This window comes from Oncorhynchus nerka, linkage group LG5, assembly GCF_034236695.1.
Source record: "Oncorhynchus nerka isolate Pitt River linkage group LG5, Oner_Uvic_2.0, whole genome shotgun sequence".
Classification (NCBI taxonomy): domain Eukaryota; kingdom Metazoa; phylum Chordata; class Actinopteri; order Salmoniformes; family Salmonidae; genus Oncorhynchus; species Oncorhynchus nerka.
This window is the reverse complement of record NC_088400.1, coordinates 27,435,293-27,446,197: the sequence shown is the minus strand read 5'-3', so window position 1 is coordinate 27,446,197 and position 10,905 is coordinate 27,435,293. Positions and strand designations below refer to the sequence as shown.

The 10,905-nt window shown below is 41.6% G+C and overlaps 1 protein-coding gene across 1 annotated transcript in view; it reads right to left on the bottom strand.

Annotated features, from left to right (window-relative positions):
- Positions 1 to 1,430: 1,430 nt before the first annotated feature.
- Positions 1,431 to 10,905, bottom strand: part of LOC115129295 (mitogen-activated protein kinase kinase kinase kinase 4-like) — a 143,125-nt gene continuing 133,650 nt past the window's right edge. Inside the window, exons 33-34 of the transcript XR_010463924.1 lie at positions 1,598 to 1,656; positions 1,431 to 1,450 (exon numbers count right to left, since the gene is read on the bottom strand). The gene's annotated coding sequence lies outside the window, so the exon portion shown is untranslated. The remainder of the gene's footprint in view (positions 1,451 to 1,597; positions 1,657 to 10,905) is intronic.

Sequence of the window (10,905 nt, the reverse complement as noted above, 5' to 3'; positions counted from 1 at the left end):
AAGCACAACAGTAGTCTCCTGTGTCTGACCAGTTCTGAAGCTAGTCTCTGCTCACCTAGGTACACCTCCAGTATGGCGTCGCATGATACTGTTCCCAACTGATTCCCAGCTATACATTTGAACAACCCAGAGTGCTCTGGGAAGGCCTCTGTGATGACAAGGGTCCACAGCTCCTCTGTAGAGGTAAGAGAGGAGGACATACCAGCACCAATGTATCAGGTTTGATTGGTCATCTTATAGTGGCAAACTGGGGTAAATGTGTCCTTCAATAGCCAACAGTGGGCCTTGGGTATGTTTTCCAACTCACCTGGCACTGATGCAGAAGTAGCCTCTGAAAAAGGAGAACGTTAAGAGCATTTCTATTTAGTGCCTCAAAGGTCATTCTTGGTCTGTTTCACACTGTGGTCTACTCCTACTTACTCTTTCTGAGGATGTGGAAGTCCACTATCTGCTCGTTCTCACGGTACCACAGAATCTGCAGTGGTGGCGTTCCACGAATACAGCACTCTAGAACCACCAGCTGAGCCTTGACCGTGCTGATGTCATGGAGACGCTGGACACAGGAGAGAAGTGGATCAAAGCTAATGGCTGTTGACACCCACATGCCATCACCACCAAGCTCCTCCAATCTCAACCACTCTCCTCATCTCAGCCCTACGCTCATACAGTGGGTACCCAGCTGTTAGTCATTTAATAGACACTCTTATCCAGACTTACTGTGTGCATACATTTTCATACTTTTTCATAGCTGTTTTAGGGAACAATCGTTAACAAACTGACAAGAAGAATGCTTTTGACACATTTTTTGACTTCTGACAGCAATTAAGACAATGGTCTTTGTCATCTTTTGACTGAAAAGCTATGTCATATTCAGATAACTGCCTAGGACGTCATAAGGAACTAGAGTAGGTGTAAATCCATTTGAATGGCAAGGATTAGGCCACTGGACACACTGATATAAGGAGGAAGGATCCTTCATGAAATGGATATAGTGCCAACCCAACCTAAACCTTCAGTTCCATATTCAGTCACCAGATGGGGGTAAAGATGTATCCTGTATTCATTTACCTCGACAAAAGTTGGGGCCACGCCACCACCTCCTGAATACTGTCTGGGGTAGGATGGACTCTGTGTCTAGAAACAAGATGGAACAACAATCAGTAGATACCAAAATACAAAGTAGCACTGTCAATATGCTGTCTGTCTGTGGGTACATGACATCATCAATATTGATCAGGAGCAGTTGAAGCTGTTGAGTGTGTATATCGTGTGACGAGTTTGGTGAGTATGTGGAATGTGTGTGTTAGGTACCCTCTGGAGGCTGATGCAGAGGGGCTGCACCAGGCTGGAGTGTCTCTGCTGCTGGACCACCGTGGAGGAAGAGGAAGAGGAGATTGCTTTGGAGGAGCTGGAGATGGTCAGAGACATGGTGCTGGTCTTCTTCTGGATGCTGCACACACACACACACACCCCAAGACGGTGTGCAATCACACAGTTGTCCCCATGTCATTCCAATGTCTCAATATCTTACGGAAAATGATGTACTGGTTTTCATTGAAAATGTTTCATTCTAGTCATTCATGTCCTTTCAACCTACTGTGTCATGTTTCAGGCCTTCCCAGGGGGAGTGTCACTGTGTCCAATAGCTGCTGATTTCTGTACAGAGGGAAGGGAGAATGAGCATGAGCTGCAGATGCTTATTCCTCCCCTGCCCAGTAATGTGAAATACATAGATTAGGGCCTAGTGAATGAATTTCAATTGACTGATTTCCTTATATGAACTGTAACTCAGAAAAATCTTTGAAATTGTTGCATGTTGCATTTTTGGTCAGTATAAAAACACTCCCTATGTGACCTTACAAATGAAACATCCAAGGACACTGCACCTTGAGGTCCTGTCTTAATGTGACATGCCAAGTTTAACTGCCTGTGTGTGTGTTGTGTCAAAAGCCAACGACTGAGTGATCATCATGGTGTGTAAAGGTTACATAACAATCTATTCATCTGAAGGATCATGTTGTTTGACTCAGAAAGGCACTGTTCATCTCCCACAATCACCGTGCTGATGGATACTGGCATGAGCCTCTGTCTATTTATACAGAAAGGGGATCCCATTGGCCCACAGAGGGAGCTCAGCTTGGGGCCAAGACTCTACAACAATGTAAATCATGTGCTGTTGACTGAACCAACTCAGAAATATGGTACTGCAGGTTATTCCTGTGGAATACAGACAAAATCCATGCAATAGTTTATTCTGGTCTTCATCAGAATTAGTTACAAAGACAGAAAACCATTCTATTTGATGGGATTTCATATAACTGTATCAATCTGGAGATGCATCAGTGTTTGCCAGGAGATGCATTAGTGTTTGCCAGGAGATGCATCAGTGTTTGCCAGGAGATGCATCAGTGTTTGCCAGGAGATGAATCAGTGTTTGCCAGGAGATGCGTCAGTGTTTGCCAGGAGATGCATCAGTGTTTGCCAGGAGATGCATCAGTGTTTGCCAGGAGATGCATTAGTGTTTGCCAGGAGATGCGTCAGTGTTTGCCAGGAGATGCGTCAGTGTTTGCCAGGAGATGCGTCAGTGTTTGCCAGGAGATGCGTCAGTGTTTGCCAGGAGATGCGTCAGTGTTTGCCAGGAGATGCATCAGTGTCTGCCAGGAGATGCGTCAGTGTTTGCCAGGAGATGAATCAGTGTTTGCCAGGAGATGCGTCAGTGTTTGCCAGGAGATGCGTCAGTGTTTGCCAGGAGATGCGTCAGTGTTTGCCAGGAGATGCATCAGTGTTTGCCAGCATCTCAAACTCCCCCGCCCACACAATACAACAGCATTAGTTGAAGGTTCAACACTCCATCAGAGTAGCAACATGAGACTTCTAAATGCTTCACATGAAAACAACAACACATCACACTGCTAAGAGGACAAGCATCACACAAAAAACACTAACACACACCTTTTTTTATTTTTCAAAATCAAATCATATCAAATTTTATTTATCACATACACATGGTTTGCAGATGTTAATGCGAGTGTAGCGAAATGCTTGTGCTTCTAGTTCCGACAATGCAGTAATAACCAACGAGTAATCTAACCTAACAATTCCACAACTACTACCTTATACACACAAGTGTAAAGGGATAAAGAATATGTACATAAAGATATATGAATGAGTGATGGTACAGAGCGGCATAGGCAAGATGCAGTAGATGGTATCGAGTACAGTATATACATATGAGATGAGTAGTGTAGGGTATGTAAACAAGTGGCATAGTTTAAAGTGGCTAGTGATACATGTATTACATAAAGATGCAGTAGATGATATAGATTACAGTATATACATATACATATGAGATGAGTAATGTAGGCTATGTAAACATTATATTAAGTAGCATTGTTTAAAGTGGCTAGTGACCCGTTTTTACATCAATTTCCATCCATTTCCATTATTAAAGTGGCTGGAGTTGAGTCAGTGTGTTGGCAGCAGCCACTCAATGTTAGTGGTGGCTGTTTAACAGTCTGATGGCCTTGAGATAGAAGCTGTTTTTCAGTCTCTCGGTCCCAGCTTTGATGCACCTGTACTAACCTCACCTTCTGGATGATAGCGGGGTGTTGTCCTTGATGATCTTTATGGCCTTCCTGTGACATCGTGCACTTCTTCTTCCTGGCCAAGCACGGAGACATTTACTGATTGTACCAGATCACATTTGACCAGGACAAGCAGATAGGCTAACGAGAAAAGCCTCCACCATGTCACAGAGTTGGGAGGAAAATGGACATGTGCATGATGTAACCCCAACACTCCAGAGAGATGGGGTTGTTAGTGTGAGTGGCATATGACCCTTAAAACAGAGGCTCCATTTAACGCCAGACAGACTGGATCTCATGATAGGATTGTCGTCAGGAGGGAAACCCGTACGGTCTTCAGGGAGACACCTTCTTCTGAACACCCAGTCAGGTGATCTGATGATTCATCTCTTCAACATATCAGACATCTAACAAGTGGGCTTGTTTCAGACATGTAAAGCTTTCCATATGACACTGCTTTCACCCAGACCAGAATGGTGCATGGTATTCACAGTGTGCCCTGCATGAGATCCGGTGACTGGGCCTCCACCACCTATCGATGCCCTGGACCTGGAGGACTGGAGGGATTTAGCTACTAGCTAGAATAGAGCATTAGGACGAGAGGAAACCTGAGCTAAGTCACAGTCTAAATTTGTTTAGCCTTCTGTGAGTTGGATTTAGAAACAGATGGCGTAAGATAAATCTTCCCTGCTCCTGGTCTGGAATGTCCACTGGAGACAAAGTGCTGTCCCAAATCGATAGTGGGCTTAATTCGCCTATTCACACTAGTCGTCCCTTCGCTTGCTCCCCTCGCATTGCCCTCTTATTAAACAAAGCATCTAAAGACAATCTATCTCCTCTGTCCGGCAGTCGTCGCCATAAGAAACAACAATCCCATATTTTTGAGAGGCAAATGTAAAGGAGGGAACATGAATGTAGAGGCCTTTTCCTCTACACATTACCAGGAGAGGCAGGGCATTGGACAGCTTTGGAGTATTTAGAGGCATCACGTAAACAAGTACTGTCTTAATAGACATGCAAGCCCTCTGAAACTACAGGTACATGAAATGGCCTTCTCTTTGCTAAGGTCTTATTTAAGCTTTATATAGTACCATTAACATTCAGCCACTTTCTCATCACATATAGAACATTGTGAAGGTCTAACACAGCATGTTCCTTGAATGTAGCATTCCTTTAGTTTGCTTTATCTGTCTTCCACAGTCGTCTGCCTCCTCTAGGAGCATTCTGATTGTACTGCAGCTGGCTCTTTAATACACTCAGATCAATGTCCAGTCATGGAGTACATTCCATCCCAACCATCACAACACAACTCAGTAATGATACCACAGGCAGCTACTGTCCAGCAGGAGTTCATATACCAGGAAGGATTCTGGAATCCTGTTCCGGTAATTATTTAGAGGAATTTCCTGACAAAATGTCAAAAACATAAAACAATTAGAGAGTGTCATTTCCCCAAATTTAAAACCCTTATTTAAGGTTTTAAAGAACTCTCTGATGAGAATAGGCTACCCGTCCTGTTGGGGGAGGACGCAGAGAGCTGTGGGTTGGCAGCGCACTACATTGCTGACTGCCAAAAGATGAGGGACAGTGTCTGACAGACCAACCAACCTGCACATGTTGTTATATGTATATGTATATATATATATATATATATATATTATTGTTATATGTATATATATTATTGTTATATGTATATACAGTGAGGCAAAAAAGTATTTAGTCAGCCAAAAATTGTGCAAGTTCTCCCACTTAAAAAGATGAGAGAGGCCTGTAATTTTCATCATAGGTACACTTCAACTATGACAGACAAAATGAGAAAAAAATCCAGAAAATCACATTGTAGGATTTTTAATGAATTTATTTGCAAATGATGGTGGAAAATAAGTATTTGGTCAATAACAAAAGTTTATCTCAATACTTTGTTATATACCCTTTGTTGGCAATGACAGAGGTCAAACGTTTTCTGTAAGTCTTCACAAGGTTTTCACACACTGTTGCTGGTATTTTGGCCCATTCCTCCATGCAGATCTCCTCTAGAGCAGTGATGTTTTTGGGCTGTTGCTGGGCAACTCCCTCCAAAGATTTTCTATGGGGTTGAGATCTGGAGACTGGCTAGGCCACTCCAGGACCTTGAAATGCTTCTTACGAAGCCACTCCTTCGTTGCCTGGGCGGTGTGTTTGGGATCATTGTCATGCTGAAAGACCCAGCCACGTTTCATCTTCAATGCCCTTGCTGATGGAAGGAGGTTTTCACTCAAAATCTCACGATACATGGCCCCATTCATTCTTTCCTTTACACGGATCAGTCGTCCTGGTCCCTTTGCCGAAAAACAGCCCCAAAGCATGATGTTTCCACCCCCATGCTTCACAGTAGGTATGGTGTTCTTTGGATGCAACTCAGCATTCTTTGTCCTCCAAACACGACGAGTTGAGTTTTTACCCAAATGTTCTATTTTGGTTTCATCTGACCATATGACATTCTCCCAATCTTCTTTTGGATCATCCAAAAGTCTCTCTAGCAAACTTCAGACGGGCCTGGACATGTACTGGCTTAAGCAGGGGGACACGTCTGGCACTGCAGGATTTGAGTCCCTGGCGGCGTAGTGTGTTACTGATGGTAGGCTTTGTTACTTTGGTCCCAGCTCTCTGTAGATCATTCACTAGGTCCCCCCGTGTGGTTCTGGGATTTTTGCCCTGTGATAATTTTGATCCCACAGGGTGAGATCTTGCGTGGAGCCCCAGATCGAGGGAGATTATCAGTGGTCTTGTATGTCTTCCATTTCCTAATAATTGCTCCCACAGTTGATTTCTTCAAACCAAGCTGCTTACCTATTGCAGATTCAGTCTTCCCAGCCGGGTGCAGGTCTACAATTTTGTTTCTGTGTCCTTTGACAGCTCTTTGGTCTTGGCCATAGTGGAGTTTGGAGTGTGACTGTTTGAGGTTGTGGACCGGTGTCTTTTATACTGATAACAAGTTCAAACAGGTGCCATTAATACAGGTAACGAGTGGAGGACAGAGGAGCCTCTTAAAGAAGAAGTTACAGGTGAGAGCCAGAAATCTTGCTTGTTTGTAGGTGACCAAATACTTATTTTCCACCATAATTTGCAAATAAATTCATTAAAAATCCTACAATGTGATTTGCTGGATTTTTTTTCTCATTTTGTCTGTCATAGTTGAAGTGTACCTATGATGAAAATTACAGGCCTCTCTCATCTTTTTAAGTGGGAGAACTTGCACAATTGGTGGCTGACTAAATACTTTTTTGCCCCACTGTATATTATTGTTATATGTATGGTTATATTGACCTTTGATTATTGTTGTTAATGTTGTCCCGTTGACCAACTGCTATAACTGATATTGTCCACTGTGCCTCAATTGGTAGAGCATGGCACTTGCAATGCCAGGGTTGTGGGTTAGATTCCCATGGAGGACTAGTTTGAAAATGTATGCACTCACGACTTAAGTTGCTCTGTATGCACTCACGACTTAAGTTGCTCTGTATGCACTCACGACTTAAGTTGCTCTGTATGCACTCACGACTTAAGTTGCTCTGTATGCACTCACGACTTAAATTGCTCTGTATGCACTCACGATGTAAGCTGCTCTGGATATGAATGTCTGCTAAACAATTGTGGACTATAATTTAATATTTGTTGACTGTGTTCTAATCATCAAGCCATTACACAAGTCAACAGGTCTTGGAATTGTCTCGGGGACTGATTTAGAGGGAGAACCACAGGATCCCTGGGGGACAATCAGAGCTTTCAGTTTGCAGAGTGCATTGCAGAAGCATGTTTGGCCTGGCCAAATGTCCCTTCCATTACCCACACCATCACCCTGAAATGCCAACTCACTGGGCACAAACTGGTTTTGTCAATGTATTGTGATGTGGAAAATACATTGGGTTTGAAGAAAGTCACTGTTGTTTTCAGGGTGAAATGTCAATGTCATTATGCTAACCAAATTTCTAACCTTGTATAAAATATGTTGAATTTGTACCTTGAAAGCAACGTCAGATCTTCAACATTATATCCACTATCAGAAAAAAATGTCTGGGCAGAACCTCCTACTGGAGAATTGATCTATCTACAGTATACCTTTGGTCTCCCATCCAGGCTTGTAACCAAGCCATCCCTGCTTAGCTATAATAGCTGTTACTGACTATTATCAATTGTGAGAATTGTTAGAATTTTTGCAGAGAAATCTCAACTAAATCACTGCTGCTATCAAAGTCATTTGAAATGGAAGGTTTAACAGAGCAAATGTAATGGAACCAAACTTTAACAGTCATATATCATCAACGAGACTATTTAGGACTATATAGAATTTGTAAAATCATCAACAGCTATTGTTTCAATACACCCCAGGATTCAACTAAAAATAGACAACATTTGTGGACTATAATAAAGGCCTAGGGGTTCAAGCTCTGGTTGATTTCAAATTGAATGATATTTAGTGATATGGAATTGTGCTTGGTTGTCAACACAAGCAAATATCAACATTTGAAGATGTATCTTCTGCTTGGATAGTTCCATCTGTGCCACTGACATAGTCTGGCTTTAATTCCAGTTGGTCTCTGGCTGGGCAACTCAATGACATTCAGAGACTGTTGTCTTGGCTGTGTACTTAGGGTCGCTGTCCTGTTGGAAGGTGAACCTTTGGCCCAGACTGAGGTCTTGAGCACTCTGGATCAGGTTTTCATCAAGGATCTCTCTGTACTTTGCTCCGTTCATCTTTTGCTCAATCCTGACTAGTCTCCCAGTCCCTGCTGCTGAAAAACATCCCCACAGCACCATCACCATGCTTTACAGTAGGGATGGTGGCAGGTTTGCTCCAGACATGACACTTGGCATTCAGGCCAAAGAGATTAATCTCGGTTTCATCAGACCAGAGAATCTTGTTTCTCATGGTCTGAGAGTCCTTTAGGTGCCTTTTAGCAAACTCTAAGCGGGCTGTCATGTGCTTTTTACTGAGGAGTGGCTTCCGTCTGGCCACTCTACCATAAAGGCATAATTGGCGGAGTGCTGCAGCGATGTTTGTTCTTCTGGAAGGTTCTACCATCTCCCCAGAGGAACTCTGGAGCTCTGTCAGAGTGACCATCGGGTTCTTGATCACCTCCCTGACCAAGGCCCTTCCCGCGATTGCTCAGTTTGATTGGGCGGCCAGCTCTAGGAAGAGTCTTTGTGGTTCCAAACTTAACTGCAGACAATTTTTGATGCCCTTACCCAGATCTGTGCCTCGACACAATCCTGTCTTGGAGGTCCACGGACAGTTTCTTCGACCTCATGGCTTGGTTTTTGCTCTGACATGCACTGTCAACTGTGGGACCTATTATAGACAGGTGTGTGTCTTTCCAAATCATGTCCAATTAATTGAATTTACCACAGGTGGACTCCAAATCAAGTTGTAGAAACATCTCAAGGATGATTCATGGAAACAGGATGCACCGGAGCTACACTTCGAGACTCAAAGCAAAGGGTCTGAATACTTATGTAAATAAGTCATTTCTCTTTTAATTTTTTTATAAATGTGCAAAAATGTCAATAAACCTGTTTTTTTTTGCTTTTTCATTATGGGGTATTGTGTGTAGATTTATGAGGATTTTATTTATTTAATCAATTGTAGAATAAGGCTGTAACGTAACAATACCTTCCAAATGCACTGTAGATCTGTCATTACCACTGAAAGCAAGTCTAAGAAGCGGTAGATCTGTTCTATGTGACCTATTTCTATGCTTCCCATTCTTAAGGTTGGTTTTTTGGATCTTCTACTTTTGGTTTTGTTATGGAAAATATATTTCACAGCGGTTTAGATGGTACAATGATTCTCTACACTATACTAGCTTATTTTGTCACATAAATTGAACTATTAGAATTGTAGCAAACAGGAAATTGTAGAGGGATTTCTGTATAGTGCAACTTCAACTTAGATTTTTGGTTAAGATCGAGACGTGAATCCAACATATCAATTCCCTCATTTGTAGACAAACTGGAATTAAAGCCAGACTAATGCCTAGATTTAATCAGATTTAATCAGATCAAGCAGATGTTTTGGTGGTGTCGGAGGTGGAACTGCGTTGGAGCCATAAAATCGATGCTCTTGCAATCATTGTCATGAAGCCAGACCCGCCCCGTTCAGAGTGGGAAAATGTAGGCTATATAGAAATAATAATAATAATATAATAATAATTATGCTCAAATTGAAAAATCCTTAAACTAAATAATGATGATTTCTATCATCTTAATTGAAGTGTAGATTACATCTCACATTCCAGTGTTCAAACTTGTAAACAAGGCTGCATGGGATTTCTGTGACTCTCTGCAGCCAATGTCTGATTTAGGTATAATGCCAATACTCACTTTTGGATTTGACAGCTCTAACGCAGTTTCACCCCCGACTCTGCCAAAACAAACGCTTTGTGGATGTTGGCTAAAGTGGATCTGATTTAATAGAGCCCTAAATTAGTGGTAGAGATGGAACTATCCAAGCAGAAGATAAATGTCCTTCAAATGTTGATATTTGCTTGCATTGACTACCAAACACAATTCAATATCACTTTTGAAATACAGTAAAAAACCGAATGACTTGTCGACAAGTTAATAAATGTTATGTTGGATTCGCATCTCCAACTCAATCCAAAAATAAAAGTTAAAGAAGAGGATTAAGTCAGTGGCTCAGATTGAACTATTCAAGCAGTAGATCTCCTTTAAATGTTGATATTTGGTTGCAATGTCAACCAAACACAATATATTCATTTTGTAGCAGTAAATAGCCTAAAGTTAAGGCTATCTTACAAACTAATGTAACATTCAACCTTAAAATGAGTAACACATTCATGGCCACATTTTGAGGTTACTTTAACTATAAATGTCTTCTTACTGTATGTAATCATAGAAAGCGTGCATGTTAAAGATAGCATGCAAAGGTCACAGGTCTGTGGAAAATTGCTGTAATAATCTGTGCAGAATCTCAAAGGGCATTGATCACTTGCACCATGTACTTTTAATGTAATCTCAACTGCAATACAGGTCATTTGGTTCTGCTATTAGATGAAGTACAGTGATAACACAATCTGTTGTATAAATAAACAAAATATCTGACATTTTTCCAATTTGAACTGTGCTTTTAATTGGTTTAAAGCGCAGTGATAGACATTTAGGTGACAACTAAACTAAAAATCTGACATTGTTTTTCCATTGGAATTTGGTTGTGCGTTTAGATGTTTGAAAGCATAGATAACACAATGGACATTCAACACATTTTTGGCTGCCTTTTTTGAGTTAGAAAATATAGATTGTAATCTCATTGATCAACATCTCA